Genomic DNA, 18,179 nt, shown 5'->3' on the forward strand with positions numbered 1-18,179 from the left:
AGCAGAGTGAAATGCCTGTGTTTTCCCTTCAAGCTTTGGCTTTTCACTCTACTGGGCTAATAGCAGCCACAAGGGATTCCAGGGCAGATGAAGATGGCTTTGTGATGCTCCTAGCAAAGAACCTCAGGCCAGTGACATTTTCAATAAGCACAAGCACAGGAATGGCAGGGCACTGGCAAAAACACGGTGGGCCCCTGCTGACCCAGACCCGCACCCAATAGGTGACCCTAGGCCCTGACTGCAGAGAGACCATGGATGGAGACCATTTATAAATGGTTCTGTAGAGGAGATGGAGATATTCTGGCTATACACATTTTAAATTAATTCTAAACCCATTTTATCCTGCCTGAATCTCCTACAGAACCTACTACAGGACTGTCAAACATAATTTCTAACCTGACTTTAGCCCAACCAGCACAGCGTGTGTTTAGAACTTCCACACAGGAGCCCAATCAATAACACCGGTAGGCCTGTCAGTATTACTTACTCACATATTGATCCACGGGCACCATTATGAAGAGATCCTGAGAACAGGCACAGCTCAGAATGGTTCAGAGGTAAATGAAAATCACTTTCACAGACTCTGTAGCCGTGATGAGTAAACTGTTCTGATAAAACTTTTATAAACTGGCTTGTAGAAAATGAGCATTTTAACCAAGCCAAAGGAAACTGGGGAGATACTTTAGTAGGAAAGAGGAAAGAATGAGGTAAAAATGCAGCCTAAGGTTTCACAGAACTGAAAAAGGATCTTTAACTCATATCACATACCAACCAGGTCACCATGTGCTCATTTTAACTGTTATAGGCCTAGAACACTCTTACATATGTTTCTTAAATGGATACTGTCATGGAAAAACATTTTTTTTCCAAAATGCATCAGTTAATAGTGCTGCTCCAATAGAATTATACACTGAAATCCATTTCTCAAAAGAGCAAACAGATTTTTTTTTAAATCTGACATTGGGCTAGATATATTGTCAGTATCCTAGCTGCCCCCTTTCATGTGACTTGTGCTCTGATAAACTTCAGTCACGCTTTACAGCTGTACTACAAGTTGGAGTGATATCACCCCCTCCCTATCCTCCCTTCCTCTCAGCAGCCCAACAACAAAACAATGGGAAGGTAACCAGATAACAGTTCCCTAACATGCCATCATGATCTTCATGGGCTAAGGACATTTTGATGCTGGTTTTCATTCAAAAATCTGAAAAATTGTGGTGTTTGGGTGACAATTCGAAAAAGTTGCAAAATTTGAACTGTCACACGATTTTGTCAAGACGTTTTCCACACGTGCAATTTTCATTTGGATTTTTAGTGAATCAAACCAAATCATGGTTGGGAGTTAGGTCAAATTTTTGAGTTTTACTAAATACACCCCTTAATGTATGAGGATCCAAATTATGTAAAGATCTGTTATCTGGAAACCCCAGGTATCAAGCATTCTGGATAACAGGTCCCATATATGTATAAAGACTTACAGTGAATTGCTAATTAGCATTCAGTTTTAATACATGCTACTGTATATATATGTCCTGCATATGTGCACCTGTAAGGAACTGAACTAATTACTTATGTCATACAATACGTTTTAAACCCTCTCTTTAAACCGTAATCCTCTATATAAGCAATATAGCAAATTAGAAATGATTACATAGTTAGTTACATAGTTACATAGTTAAATAGTTAAATTGGGTTGAATTGGGTTAAATTGGATTGAAAAAAGACCATCAAGTTCAACCCCTCCAAATGAAAACCCAGCATTCATACACACACCTCCATACCTTCACATAAATTATATATTCCCACATATAAACTAACTATAGAGTTTAGTATCACAATAGCCTTTGATATTATGTCTGTCCAAGAAATCATCCAAGCCATTCTTAAAGACATTAACTGAATCAGCATCACAACATCACCCGGCAGTGCATTCCACAACCTCACTGTCCTGACTGTGAAGAACCCCCTACGTTGCTTCAAATGAAAGGGACCTATAAAGAGGCATAATTATGTTTTTATAAATTTAGGGCTGAACTCCACAGGTGTCTTTCGTCGCATTGTCTCGCGGCAACAAAACATAGGTGACAAGTCGGATGTAGTCGCAGGCGTCAAAATATAATGGGACTGAAAGAAAAGTTGCAGGTAAAAACTACATTCCATCCGACAAGACTGTTCATCTGACAGTCTTATAGTGTGTAGTTTTTACCTGCGACTTTTTGTTCCGACTTGTCGCCTGCGTTTTGTAGACGATCCGGTGAAAGACGCCCGTGGAGTTCAGCAATAGATGTTTACCGCACACTTCCATAAAACCTGTGACATTTTTTTGTTAACATTCTGGTTTAAGGTTTTAGAATCCATGAAAAAAGTCAGTTTATCTAAAATCACAAATTGTAAATTCTTTATTAAAACCACCTAATATAAAAACCACAAACTAATCCAAATATTAATATGAAAACTTTGAAATCCTCTAATTCGAATTCGTAGGATTTTTAGCATCGTACGATCGTATTCAAATGATTTTATCGTACGATTTTCCTTCGAATGCCAAAAACTTAGAAAATTGCTCTGGAAGTTATTGCTATTGAAGTCGAAGTTTTTTTTAAAGAGACAGTACTTCGATTATCGAATGGTCGAATAGTCGAGCGATTTTTATTTCGAATCGAAGTCAAAGTAAATTCGAAGTCGTAGTATCCTATTCGATGGTCGAAGTATTCAAAAAATTACTTCGAAATTCGAACTTTTTGTACTTTGAAAATTCGAACCTTACTAAATCTGCCTCTAAGTGTAAAAACCACAAAAAAACTCTTATACAAAACTTTACCTAGTAAAAGTTGTCAGTGGGAACTGCTCTGAACTTATTGGACTGTTTAAAATCTATTTTTTTTCGCTAGGAATTGTCCGAAAACCCCACATTTTTGGAGTTCTAATTTTCATTCTGGGTTTTAGAAAATGAGTTAAGTTGTGGTTTCTAAAACCTCTAAAACCACTAATTTTTTTAATACTTTTTTTCATGCTTTTATGGTCCTACTGATAAAGATTCTCTCCATTTCTTTGGCTGTTCAAATATTTCATGTCATAGGGATTTAACAGCTTTAAATATAATTAATTGCTTGATTACTTGGTAGACGCTCATACCATCTGTCATTCTAGAATTGTAGAAAGGGTTTTCACAAGTCTATCCAGTACAGCAAATTACTGATTAAATAAGACCCTCAGTTAGTAAAATCACAAATGAGAAAGCATTGAACCCCAGTTTTGTCTTAGGTACTTAAAATGTTTCAGATAGACTTCTCACTGCTCACATTTTCTATTTAACTTTCTAAATGTTTGGGACAGTGTTTTTGCATTTTAAAGTTTTATATTTACATTGATCATAATGTCTACAGATACAGCTAAGAACTGATCAAGAGTAACCAGAATGTTATCTTCGTGATTGAAGAAATTTGTAAAATATGCAGATTTGAGGGTTTTGTTGAACCATTACATGATGGGTAAACAATGTACTTAGTTGGAATATTAACTAACATTTTCTCTGATTTTTTTTTTTTAAATAAAATTTGTTTTCTGTATGGACACAGAAAATAGACTTTTTTTTTTGTGTGTGTGATTTATATAGAATGTTTTTTCTCACTTTTCCTATCTTTCTCTGCCATCGTATACAGAATCGGACTGGACCAGCGGGACACCAGAAAAAAAACCTGATGGGCCCGGCTCACGTAGGCCCTGCTGGCCTAGACCCAGACTCCCTGACACGATGCCCTGAATGTCCTCCTCCTGGCCTGGTCAAGCAAGGAAGGAACTGCGTGTGAGGCAGGGGGACCCAGAGGGAGCTTTGCAGTATGGACAGGGGGCTCCGGAGATAGCATCCCCTATAGGCCCCAGGCCCCCCAGTCTGACCCTGATTAATATATATATATATTTATGCCAAGTACGTTGAGGCAGAAACCTTATTCCAATTGTGTGTTGAAACTCCTAGCACCTGCATACCTTTGTAGTGCTTAAAGGGGACCTGTCACCCAGGCAAAAAATATGTATAATAAAAGTCCTTTTCATATTAAGGCATTAATAGCTGTTGTAAACTCATTTTAAAATCTTAGTTGTCAATCATCTATTGCCTGCACCTCCTCTATCCCTTAGGCATAGAGGTGGGGAAGGCCATTACTTTCACTTTTCATTAAGCACTAACAGTCCCCTGTCTCTTCACCATTTAATGGTGTAGTCAGGACATGGGGATGGACATTGGGTCTCCCGTTCTGGTGCACAAACAAGATTCTGAGATGATACAAGGCTTGTCTTAATAACAGTGACCACACAACGGCTCCTGCCTGCTTGCTATAATTATAGTTCCCAGACCAAAGGAAACAATATTCAAATGATTTATATAATGTAATTAAAGTTAATTTTTTCTTGACTAACATGCTAAAATAGAATTTGGAATAATTTTTGTATAGTATTTAATAAATAAATACTATATAAAACAACAAATCTTTTAGAAGCAGTTCTTCCTTTATCATTAACATTTGTAAGAATAACACAGACAAATTCAAACACCTGAATGTAGAAGGGTATTTGTGTGTGGTATTAGAGTGGTTTTTCAGTAGAGCACTAAAGAGAAAGGGAAAACATTACTTATGGGGCAACAAAATGTTGATGGGCAAATAAATTCACTAGAAATAGATTTCCGAATTTTGCCGCCTGCAAATGTTTGCGCAAAACTGCGTTGTAAATCTGCCGGCAACAAAAATCCACCATGGAAAAAAAGTGTTGCGTGTCAAAATTGACGCGCGCATAAAAATTGACGCACGTCAAAATTATTGGGACGCCCATAGACTATAATGCATTTGGACAAAATAGTCGTGCGTTTTTAAAATTGTCGCTTGCAACAAAAAATTACACGCGTCAAAATAATTTTGACGCCCATTGAATTCAATGTGGTTCGCAAATTTTTGACCATCTCTAATTACAATCCCTGTGGTGCCATTTCATCTTAAAAACCTAATAAATGAACTCTCTGAATCACCGTTTTCCAAAACATAGATGAGAAATCTTTGTGTTGACCTAGGAAACTACATGACACCAACTGAAAAGAACAATCTGTAAATTAGCTCCCCACTATCCAGCTGCAATCCCAACTGTTAAACCTCAAGACTGATTTTGAAAAATAAATAAAGTAATATATATTTGATATATATATATATATATATATATATATATATATATATATATATATAAATGTTCACAAAGTACCTGCACTCCTTCCTTCTCGGCGTAAGTGGGTGCCTGGTCAATCAGGGTATACACGTTCAGAATGGACCAGCACTCCAAATTTTCAATCAAAAAGTGTTTATTTCAACATCACTCAAGTGTCCAACGTTTCAGCCCACATTAGGGCCTTTATCAAGGATAAAGGCCCTAATGTGGGCCAAAACGTTGGACACTTGAGTGATCTTGAAATAAACACTTTTTGATTGAAAATTTGGAGTGCTGGTCCATTCTGAACGTATACTTTGAGAAAGGCCTCGGAGGAGGCCGAAACGTCAGACTCGCATGTTTTAATAAAACTTTTTTGACAGTATTTAAGACCTGAGAGTGCGGATCCTTCTCTTGCTTGGTATATATCTATATTTTGATACTGCACCCAGGCGACTCAAACCTTTTATCGAGAGTGCTGGCTACCTCGTGGACTATATATATATATATATATATATAAAAAAAGAATCTGAATCTGTAAATTAGCTCCCCACTATCCAGCTGCAATCCCAACTGTTAAACCTCAAGACTGATTTTGAAAAATAAATAAAGTAATATATATTTTGATTTGAGTTCTAGTAGAGTTTCTAGTAGAGTTAAGGTAAGGAAATGTTCAAGTTTTAATAAATACACCCCTTAATGTATGAAGATCCAGATTATGGAAAGATCAATTATCCTGTCCCATACCTATATACTGTATACAGTATATATATATATATATGTACATGATATTCATGATTCTTGTGCATTATATATATATCACATGACTCGATGAAACTTGTGTATTATAATGAATGCCCTGGCGAATAAATTGCTAAATATGATTACACAATGTAAGCAAAGATTCATTTGCACATAGGAAAAGTTTTTGTCCAAAGCACATATGTTTTATATATGTTTTTAATTATGTTTTGTCTTTCTTTGTTTCTGAATATATTTTATGAAAATATTTTGCGATGTGCTTGCATTGAAGACTTAGGGGCATGTTTACTAAGACTGGAGAGAAATATCTCCAGAGATCTGTGTAGATGTTGCCCATAGCAACCAATCAGATATTTACTTTTGTTTTCTAACTTGCAGGCATCTGTTTAAATCTAATTGCTTATTGGTTGCCATGGGCAAGGATCAATATTTTACATACTCAGGCTTTCTGTCAGTATTACTTTCACTAGTGCCATGTGTAGACTTGTTAAACAGATTTTTATTGTGCATAATCCTTGTAATAAAGTAGTGTCCAGATTTATCATAGTCACTTTATTAAAAAAGGTTTTCCCTCTCTTTATAGATTGCTGCAATAACCATCCATGTTGATGTCAAAGCCAAGGAAGATAAAATCTGACAGAGCCGCCACTATTTCTCCATCAATTTGCATTGGATTAGCATAGCAGGCTGACCTAATCATACTTAATATTAAAACTGAAGGGCAATAGAGCTTTTACAGTCACATTCTATAAAATGATCCTTAAGAATTCGTTACTTTCAGCCATCAGAATGGTATAATCAGCATTTTTGAGACTTTTGACTAGTAATGGGCGAATTTGCGCCGTTTCGCTTCGCCGATAAATTCGCAAAACGGCGAAAAATTTGTGAAACGGCGCCGGCGTCTCGTTTTTGACGCCGGCGCCCGTTTTTGACACCGGCGCCCATTTTTGGCGCCCGCGTCCGTTTTTTCGCAAAAAAATTTTTGACGCCGGAAACGCGCAAATTCGCCGCGAATTCGCGCCTGGCGAATAAATTCGCCCATCACTACTTTTGACGTCTCATCAAGGAAAAATTCTAATTTCTGTTTCTTCTTGCCCAGAATTTGGCATGTTAGGTTTTTTTGTTTTTTTTAATTATATGGGTTATAATAAAAAAGAAGTAATATGAAAACTTTATGCACTGCTTTCCCCATAATATTTATTTTTACTACATTTACTACATTTAGCTCTTTTTTTTTGGTCCTCAAGCAACACAATTTCTTCATATTGAGGTTTGTGAGCAGTAGCGAGGGGGGCGGGCCCTGGTGCGTGACGCGCAGCCGGGCCCCGCCCCCCTCCGTACGGCCGCATTTGTATGTAGCGCACGGACTGCCAGGGGGTCCTGAGGGGGTGCGGGCCCTGGCCCGCTCGCACCCCCTGCTCCCCCCGGTAGTTCCGCCACTGTTTGTGAGAAATTAGTGCAGGATACGTTTTTTGTTGACTTATTACTGCTTTTTACATTGTAAAGCAGAACATTAGCTCTGCTAATATCACTTGCTAAAACTGAAAATACAAGCTGGATTTAGGAGAGTAGAAGAGTATAGTGGCACAAATCTGATGACTAAAATATGCTGGATAATGAAAATCTACAAAAACATCCATTTCTTCCCTGCCTGAGGCTCGTGTCCTGCAATTAATTCACAGATCTGCCTTTTTTAAGGTTACATAGAAAATCATTATTTTTTAATGAAAGGGCAATATATAACCTTTTAATTTCTAGTGTATTCATTTTGTTCAGATATGGCTTTTAGTATTTGAACTTTAATCAATGTTAAGCTTTATTTGTAAAATGTAGATCAAGGCATGGGACTGCCACGAACTAATCTTCTCTGTGAAAAGTGAAACAACTATTCATGTCTTTTTCTTTTTTAAAAAGAGTTACAGGTTTTCTGCACACTCCCAGCCATTCCATTTTTTTTTTTTAGATTCTAACTGCCCCTTTCAGTTCAATAAGAACCATGGGCAATGTTTAATTTTTATTATTTTTCTTTTTGTTTTTTTACATTTTTAATAGAGATGGGCGAATCTGTGCCATTTCGCTTAGCCGAATAATTCGCGAATTCCCTGAAATGGCGAAAAATTCACTAAACGGCACCGGCGTCTCGTTTTTGACACCGGCGTCCGTTTTTTTTACACCGGCGAATTTTTGCCGGCAATTTTTTGCACCGGTTTTGCGAATTTATTCACCGGCGGCAAATTGCGAATTCGCGCCTGGCAAATAAATTTGCCCATCACTAATTTTTAAGTCATTTTCATAAATATTTTTTAATCCACTTAAATCATGGATATATGTTTCTAGGTGACGTGATGGGATGTGAATGTGAAACAATCTAATTTGATACATTAATATTATTTAGATAATTATTTCTCCTTTGGACACGTGCAAGCCCAATTTAAAGTTTCTGAGTTGAGCTTCCATCCTGTTCGTTTTTGTTTCACATTTTTACAGCAGAGATAAAGTAAGGAAAAAATAACCATTTTTAATACTTAAAAAATGTTATAAGAAAAGATAACTTCAAAAAAGCAATAAACATTATTGTTATTTCAGAGTATCATTCTGCCTTTTATTGAATTTTATGGAAAGAAAACCAAACTAAATATAGTTTTAAATGTTTTTGTTATTTCAGAATTGTTTAGATGCAAGGCCGGATCCATCTGTCTTCCCTTTGTGAATTGTTCATTCAATTGTAAAGTCTGGACACTAGTTTGTATGTAGAAGGTCATCTCCAAAAAATTGTAGCATCTCAGAATCAGAGATAATAGGATATCAAGCTGTGTCTGAATGGCTTGTCTAAGCATATTCTGCTACCTGGAAGTGAAAGCTCATATTTAAAATGGTCAAATGTTTTAAAGTTTAATTCGCTGAGAAGGCGTTGTAAGCACATAATTACCTACTGAGTCTGCATGCTGCAGTATTTAAGAATTTATTCAGGGAAAAGTTTTTAAAAGTGTAAAGTATCAGGATAATTGCTACTGTTGTTTTTTCTTTTATCTGCCTGATCAGATAGAAATTCATTTCCAGTTGTGCACTAGTATAAAGCAAACAGTCACGTACTGCTCCCTAAATTCAGAACAAGTGTGCATTGATCAATGATTTCTAACCCAAAGCCCCTTTAAAGGGTTTGAACTACAAAATAAAGCGTGATGACATCATTACGCACAGCGCATAAATTGCAGAAGTGCGCGCCACAGGAAACCGCCGACTAGAAGGAAGAGGCAACACACGTAAGGCGTCCCTGCTGGCCCACCAAACCACCAGGGTGAGTTGTTACACAAACCTTATTAATCAACTGAACTCTAAGGGGCCGATGCATCAAGGGTCGAATATCGAGGATTAATTAACCCTCGATATTCGACTGGGAATGAAAATCCTTTGACTTCGAATATCGAAGTCGAAGGATTTTACGCAAAAACTGCGGTTGAACGATCGAAGGAATAATCGTTTGATCGAACTATTAAATCCTTCGAATCGAACGATTCGAAGCATTTTAATCCAGTGATCGAAGGATTATCCCTCGACCAAAAAAACTTAGCCAAGCCTATGGGGACCTTCCCCATAGGCTAACATTGGGTTCAGTAGCTTTTAGGTGGCGAACTAGGGGGTCAAAGTTTTTCTTAAAGAGACAGTACTTTGACTATCGAATGGTCGAATAGTCGAACAAATTTACGTTCGAATCCTTCGATTCGAAGTCGTAGTCGAAGGTCGAAGTAGCCCATTCGATGGTCGAAGTAGCCCAAAAAACACTTCGAAATTCGAAGTTTTTTTACTTCGAATCCTTCACTCGAAGTTAATGATTTGGCCCCTTAGACAACTGACTGCTGAAGACACAAGGGGGAACATTTACTAAGGGTCGAAGTTAATTTTAGAATTTAAAAACTTAAAATTTTGAACTAATTTTTGGGAACTTCGACCATCGAATAGGCCTAAATTCGACTATGACTTCAATTTGAAGTAAAAAAGTTTGACTTTGAAAATCTAAGTACTATCTCTTTAAAAAAGTTCGGCTTCGACACTTTGCTACCTTCAACCTGCTGAATTGCTATGTTAGCCTATGGGGACCTCCTAGAACCTATAGCCAACATTTAGCTAAGTTTTTAGAAGTCGAAGTTAAATCGTTCGTTCGATTAAATCGTTCGAATCATTCGATTCAAAGGATTTCATTGTACAATTTGACTTCGACCGAATATGGCCAAATTCGATAAAAAAAAATTCGACTTCGAATATCGAAGTAATGCAATTCAATGGTCGAATTTCGAAGTTTTTTGCACTTCGAAATTCGAACCTTGATAAATCTGCCCCTAGGATATTTCAGTTAACTATTTGCAGAACCAAACCACATAATAAGTTTGAATATATCACCTTCACAATTCAGAATGATGAACTTGCCCCTCTAGTTGAAATAAATGTATAAAAGCATTGAAAAACCACTGAAAACAAATGATTATCTAATGTATAAATGTAAAATGGGTAACATATTTATTTCACTTTGAACAGGCCCATAGCAAAGCAACAAATCTAAATATACAATTTTATAGATAGATAAAATATAAATATATATATATATATATATATATATATATATATATATATATATATATATATATATATATATATATATATATATATATATATATATATATATATATACACACACATATGCGCACCTCCTAATCAAAGACTCACCAATAGTGATCAACAACAACAAAAATTACAGCAACTTCTAAATACCAATGGTCAAATAATACAACTATCTCATATTTTAATCAACAGTAGTACAGGTATGGGACCTATTATCTGGAAAGTTTCCACTGTCAAAATCTAAAAACATCTTTAAGGGATGGTGTATAAACCTGAGATATTCTCTACTGTAAATCTGCTCCACTACAGTGACTTTCAAAATGGTAAAATGAATTCAACATGATATTGCAAGGATAACCATATTAGATTTCCTATTGTCCGTCATAGTCGCAAATGTGAATCCCCAACTAAAGCAATGTACAACCAGAAATTTACTTTCACCACATTATACACCAGAACTTATAAACAGTGATGAGCGAATTTGTCATGTTTCGCCTAAAAATGTGCGAATTTCCTGCGAAAATCAAGAAACGTGAATTTCGGCGTCCACGTCAATTTTGATGCACTCATTAAAGTCAAAGGGCGTCCAAATAATGTTGATGAGTGACAGTTTTGTGACTACTCCGACGCGCGTCCCAATTTTTGTTGATGCTCGTAAATAGTTTCCCGAATTTATTCGCCCATCACTACTTATAAATAACAGATGAGATTTATGGGCAATCTAACACACAAAACGCCTATTAGTGTATATTAATGTGCATCTGACATCAGCATATATAAGTAAATACTTTTTTTGTAACAGACAGAAACAAACCAGTGCTCTGGGGCTGGTAGAACATGGACAATTTCTACAAAGCCATATTTCAGTTAGAGAAGACATGCCAAACTTATGACTTCCATTAACTTGAATAAAAAGGTGCTAAAACTAGGGCTTTTCGGACCAAAAATGCTACAGCTAACGAATTCCTTATTTCTTGTTACTCTGCTGACCAAAATTTGCTGGTGGATACAATGTCCTGTTTACCATCGCCCTTAAGCCAAATTTGACAAGTTATCTAGAGAAATTTGTTATTGTACAACATGAGAAAGTAACACCTTATAGAAGACCAAAAATGTCAACTACAGGGTGTCAGAACATATTAATATTAGCAATTTTGGTGGGTTTGACAGAACATGATCTACAAAAAATGTTAACAAACCTAGGCTTGGAATAAGAAACCAATAGACCTATGATATGTCTACTGCATGTTTATTTATTGCAACATCCCTGTCAAAATTTCATATTATTCCCACTCTCGTAAACCCATGGCAAAGCGCAGCCACAGCCTTTAACCAGCCTTAAATTTTTACAGTTTGTTTCAGCAATGCAAGTGACTCCTCTCACAACTCAGATATCGCTTAAGAAAATACGCATTTACATATATCAATATGCGTTTACATATTCTATATCAATTAAATGAATGAAAAAATGAGGGTTGATTTATGAGCCCCCAGTAATCTTCACACAGCAGTAACAATAGCAGTAACTGCTCTTTAAAATATTACCGATGGTTTCAGATTTAACAGTTCATTATCTGTGCTGGAACATTTTGTTCCAGCTTGGAAAATTATTGCCTGAATCATTCCCCCCCCCCCCACATGCAGTATGTACTGCGAAGTTAGGCACACTTCAAATCATTCAAAACTTTCCTAACTTTTTATAAATGGGTAGAATATCGAATGGAAAGTCAACAAACATTATTTAGACTCAAAAATCACTTCTGGGCTCATTTCATAATCAATTGGAAAATACTAAATACTGAAATGCACGATTTTGGATGGTTTTACCCAAAATGTAACATTCTTTCTCTGGATTCCAGGGTAATTTTTACTCATTAATCTGGTGCAAAATATTGTGCCAAAAAAAAGGGGAATCAGTTAGTAAACTGCAAGCAACAGACAGAATATCGGATGAAGGCAGGTGTTTGTTAGAGGTTTTGAACACCTCTAAATCCATCTTTGGAAATACTCTCTACAGTTGGTCAGTTTTGGAAGCAACATTTGTAGCCAGAAAGCGAAAATAGAGCTGCTACTTGTTGTGGTTAAAAAATGCTAAAAATACCCTGCCATAGACAATACCAAGAATTTCCTCTGCTAAAACACTTGTAGGGGCAAATTTACTTATGGTCAAATATCGAGAGTTAATTAACCCTCGATATTCGACTGCCGAATTGAAATCCTTCGACTTCGAATATCGAAGGTTTTAGGTGGCGAACTAGGGGGTCGAAGTGTTTTTTTAAAGAGACAGTACTTCGACTATCGAATGGTCGAATAGTCGAACGATTTTTAGTTCGAAACGTTCAATTCGAATTCGAAGTCGTAGCCGATGGTCGAAGTAGCCAAAAATAACATTCGAAAATCTAAGTTTTTTTTATTCTATTCCTTCACTCGAGCTAAGTAAATGGGCCCCGTAGTGTCTTAGCAAAGCCAGTTATCACTATTGTTTATTTTGTAGCCGCTATAAGTAGCTGCTACTGGTTGCTCTGTGTGTCTTCATCCTAAATTATGGAAACTTTAACTTTGATCCCAAACCAAATCTCATTATATGGAATCTCTTATTTGAAAAAACAATATCCAGAAAGCTCTGAATAACACAACTCACCATTTCACATAAAAGACCATCATATCTCATAATTACAGTATATCTCATAATTCTAATTTATAAAAATTTCCTTTTTCTCTGTAATAATAAAGCAGAAGCTTGTACTTGATGTACCTAAGCTGCATGAATCCATATTGGTGGCTCCAAGAAAAAACTCCAAGGCCCAAACAATAAATGCCATATCTAACTGTAGGGAATGGCCGTTTTTATATGTACTCATCTGAAAAATAAAAAAATGTGGATGGCAACAGTATTTTTAAGACCAAGGAAGCCAAGACTCATCAGTATCATTTTGCTTTTTTTTACTCAGAAAATGTCATTCTTTACACTGTTCTCCCTATTATCCACACAACCCCTCATTATTCCAATGAAGCTGACATCTTATTCAAAATACTTTCACTTTCTGTCAGCTCAATACTAGTTACATGTTTCTCCCAGTAATACTTTCATGTATTACTCAATCTTTCTCCCAGCCATACTTACAAGGTAATATTAGTCAGCACTTTCGCTATTTCCTTACTAATAACACCAACTGGGAATCACAACCAGACCTAAAACCCTTTGATATTATCTCTCACATGAAAATCAAAGCTCACAGTAAAATGCAGGAAATATGAAAATCGATCATGTATTATAAACCGCTTGGAAAAAGCTCAGGTCTTTAAATATCCAGCACAGCAGGTAACAAACAGTCAATAATATCTGTTAAGGTACTTGCAAACATTTAAATGTCTACACTGGAATATTCTCAAATCTAAAGTATGACTTTCTCTGCCCTCAGCAGAAAATAAATATATATGTTTATTTTGTTGTATTTGCTAACCTCATACATTTTTTAACAAAGGTCAAAGAGCTAGACATATTCAAAATAGATTACCATGTAAATCCCAGTATGCATTTCAGCAATAATAATAATGATGACAATAATATGTGACTTTGAAACTAAAGATGGACACACACTGACTGATACTCTCCAACAGATTAGCCCACAGGCCATAAGGGTGGCCTGATGTAAATCTTCCCAAATCATCATCATGATCAGATTTAGCAGCCAATGCTCCCTACCTTTGCTGACATGATGAATCAGCATAATGACATTTTTTACATAGGTCCAAATGTCTATGTTATAACGGGATTATCTATCACATCCCCCGCCCCCACCACCACCAACCTCTAATACATGTCCAGATGATCAGGCAGTATGGTCAAAATCATGCAAATAGCCCAACCAAATCTGGTAAGCTTTAACCTAAATATTTAACAGAATGTGCAATGTGTTCAACTGCTTGTGTTCTCTTCATTCTGATGTTGGTTGGTTATTTGGACAGTGAGAGTATATGATTGGTTATCCATGCAGATAGCATCAATGATCACACCAAAAGTGAGAAGGAACTCAATCATTTATCTGCTGATACCCCAACTTCAAGCATGAGCAGTTAAGATTTTCAGTTTGGACAGACTGACCATGATCTAATAGGATTACAGGATATTCCATCAAATCTGATCCCACATCCATTCCCCCCAAGGTGCCATAATGCAATAGTATACTGTGTTGTAACTTGTAAATCTACTTAACTACATCACTATTGGACACTGCGCTATCTTGCAGGGAATTTACATGCATTTACACCCTAAAGGCATTGGTACCATGGATGTGGTCTTAGCCTGTGTTTTTTCAGGTGGCAAACAAGAACCTGAATGCGGCAAGGAGCATGTCATCAGTTTTAATGGAAACTAGAGCTGGATTGATAGCAGGAGCTTGGAGCCCTAAGCTTGGATCTCCACCTGCCCCTCCCCCACCATTCCAAAAGAACGTTCATTACACCCGCCCCCTCAGCTTCACCAATGGATATTTGAATATGTCTTATTTAAATGAATGACAGGTTCCCTGGCAGGATTCTGGATCTTCTCCAATGAAATATGACCAATGTGCCAGGAACTTAATATCAGTTTTAATTCTCTATGCATTTACTTCTACTCTAGTGCTCATTTATATAATGAATTAGATTGCTTAGAAAAAATTCCCCTAGCCTATGAGAAAAGAGCAGAAACATATTCCTACAATATTAACCAAAGCATTTCTTTTAGCTTGAAAGCAGTGTGAATGGCTTAGGGATTGAAAGCAGCATTGGAAGATTTGATATACAATGTTTAACATAGGACTGTTGGTTTTCAGTCTTGTAATTCTAGGTCAGTCCCACCAACAAGTGTGAGCAATTATTCTTTTACATCACAACCCCTTGAGAAGAAAAGCATGTGTTTGTATTATCCTTTACCTCTTCTTCCTTAGCTTTGAAACATTAATTAGTGACTTAATTAAGTGACCTAGATCATGGCTATGTGTGTGTGTTATGCAGACAGCTAGATCTGAATATTTTGAAGCAGAATGAAACACATTCCCTTATGCATTTATAAATAATGACTTTGAGGCTCATTTATTAATGCAAGGTCCTGCTAACTGAAAACTGAACCAGCCCGGGGTACTTCCCCTTGTCTGAGGTAAGTCTGGGACCAATTTTAGAGAATGTTTTAGAATTCTAGAAAAAACACACTAGAACAAAAGTATACACAATGAAAATTATATTTCTTAAAATGAAAGTAACAGATATAGGAAAACTGAAAATGTGTGAAGAATAGCCACAATTAATAAATTCAGTAGCAAGGTAGTAATAACATTTTAAAAGTATTTATTTGGCATGTATAGCCTAACGCGTTTTGTACCAAATGGTCACTTACTCATACTATGAGTATGGGTTAGGCTATACATATCCTAATAAATACTTTTAAAATGTTATTACTACCTTGCTACTGCATTTATTAATCTCGGATATCCTTCACCTATTTTGAGTTTTCCAATTTTTGGTAACCTTTGTACTGGGACGGCACGGGGCCACATGATGGGACCACATGGTGACATACTTTCGGTAATCCGTACATGTATATCTCCTTTATAGAAGCAGACATACAGGTATAGGAGATGTTATCCAGAAACCTGCTATAGAAAGCTTCGAAGTATGAGAAGGACATTTTCCGTAGACTTAATTTCAATAAAATAATTCCAATTTTTAAAAAAATAAATAAATATTACCTTTTTCTCTGTAATAATAAAGCAGTACATTTTACTTGATCCCAACTAAGATATTACTAATTCTATTGGGTTTATTTACCATTTAACTATCGTATAAGCAAATATACTTGCCTCCTTTATATTCTTTATCGTTGCATTCAACTGCACACAAGGTTCAAAGCACAGGGAACATGGTAGCAAGGAAACTATGAAATTAACACCTGCCTTGAGGAGGTGCAACTTCCAGTGTTTCCAGTGTCAGACACACTAGACACAACTGGCTTGTCCCACCCTTAGGTGCCCCCAAATTGATGCAATTTACTGTAAGAAAAATGCTGCTTTCTCAATGAACTAGCTCGTGCCAAATCTAAATGCACTAGACCTAAGCAACCGGCCTGCTTCTCCCCTCCCCCCGTGTTTGCATGCGTGCGCCCCAGGTGGACCGCAACTTGCACATGCGCAGGGCAGGGAGAGAGCAGGGAAAGAGGTGAGAGCAACTGAGGGGAGGGGATGCAGAGGAGTAGAGCGATGGAGGGGAGGGGGCAGAGTGACAGAGGGGAGGGGAAAAGGGCAGAGGAAGGGGGGAGAGCGGTAGAGGGCAGGGGGGAAACCAAAGAGAGCTGTGAAAACAGACTAGGGATTAGCAGAAGACAATTTAAGAGGTACCAACGCCCCCTGTTGTTGCACCATAGGCAGGTGTCTCTTTTGCCTACCGCTTGTTCCGGCCCTGCTCCATTCACTTATTAAATCATGTCAAGTTCCCCTAAAGAACATATCCAAAATACAATCATTTATCACCCAAGGTGCTGCCAAAAGTCTTATTCACTCTCTCATCATATCACTTATAGACTACTGTAACTTTCTATTAATTGGCCTTCCCTGCCAGAGACTGTCACCTCTCCAGTCCATAATGAACACTGCCGCCCCTTTAGATTGTAAATTCTTTTGCTCAGGAACTTTCTCACCTTTTGTACTGGTACTGGTTGTTATGTATGTAAGCCTGATTGTTTTATGAATGTAATTTATGTGATTTCTTTGTATAAACACATTTATTCTTCAGCGATGCGTAATATGCTGGCGCTCTAAAAATACATGTTAATAATAATAATACTATGAACAGCTAATAGAAATACGTTTTCTTATTCATCATAAGTTTCAGAAGCATTACAAAAAGTTTTTTTTTTTCAACCTCATCAAAATAAGTCATGCTGATTTCTTAATGTTTGTGAATTTGTGCAAATTCAGCATAAATATTTCATACAGGTATGAAACCTGTTATCCATAATGCTTGGGACCTGGGGTTTTCTGGATAATTAATCTTTCTATAATTTGGATCTTCATTACTTAAGTCTACTAGAAAATCATGTAAACATTAAATAAACCCAATAGGCTGATTTTGCTTTGAATAAGGATTCATTATATCTTAGTTTGGATCAAGTACAAGGTATTGTTTTATTATTACAGAGAAAAAGGAAATCATTTTTAAAAATTTGGATTATTTGGATAAAATGGAGTCTATGGGAGATGGCCTTTCCATAATTTGGAGCTTTCTGTATAACGTGTTTCCAGATAATGGATTCCGTACCATACCATATACCTCAGCTGTACTTGACATCTCATACTGAATGAGTGCTCACCTCAACAACACATTCTTGCAGTACAAAGAAACGGAACTTGTCATTTGGTATTGGTTCATTCAATTCACCTTAACTGTCTGAAAGTTAAACCTTTCAGAAAGCCAGCTGGATGTAAGAGATCACTCTACAATATTTTAGCTGTTAAAGTTTCTAAAATGCTATTTACTTCAAATATAAAATAAACATGAGCACAATAAGTTACACAAAAGGCAGGTGTCATAATACATCAGACAAATAAAATGAATCTCTCTTTATCTAGTGTTGT

General features: G+C 36.6%; 1 protein-coding gene across 1 annotated transcript in view; it reads right to left on the bottom strand.

Annotated features, from left to right (window-relative positions):
* ccdc85a.L (coiled-coil domain containing 85A L homeolog) overlaps window positions 1-18,179 on the bottom strand; it is a 137,623-nt gene that overhangs the window by 94,856 nt on the left and 24,588 nt on the right. The gene's annotated exons all lie outside the window — the stretch shown is intronic.

This window comes from Xenopus laevis, chromosome 5L (genome assembly GCF_017654675.1).
Source record: "Xenopus laevis strain J_2021 chromosome 5L, Xenopus_laevis_v10.1, whole genome shotgun sequence".
NCBI classification, from domain to species: Eukaryota; Metazoa; Chordata; class Amphibia; order Anura; family Pipidae; genus Xenopus; species Xenopus laevis.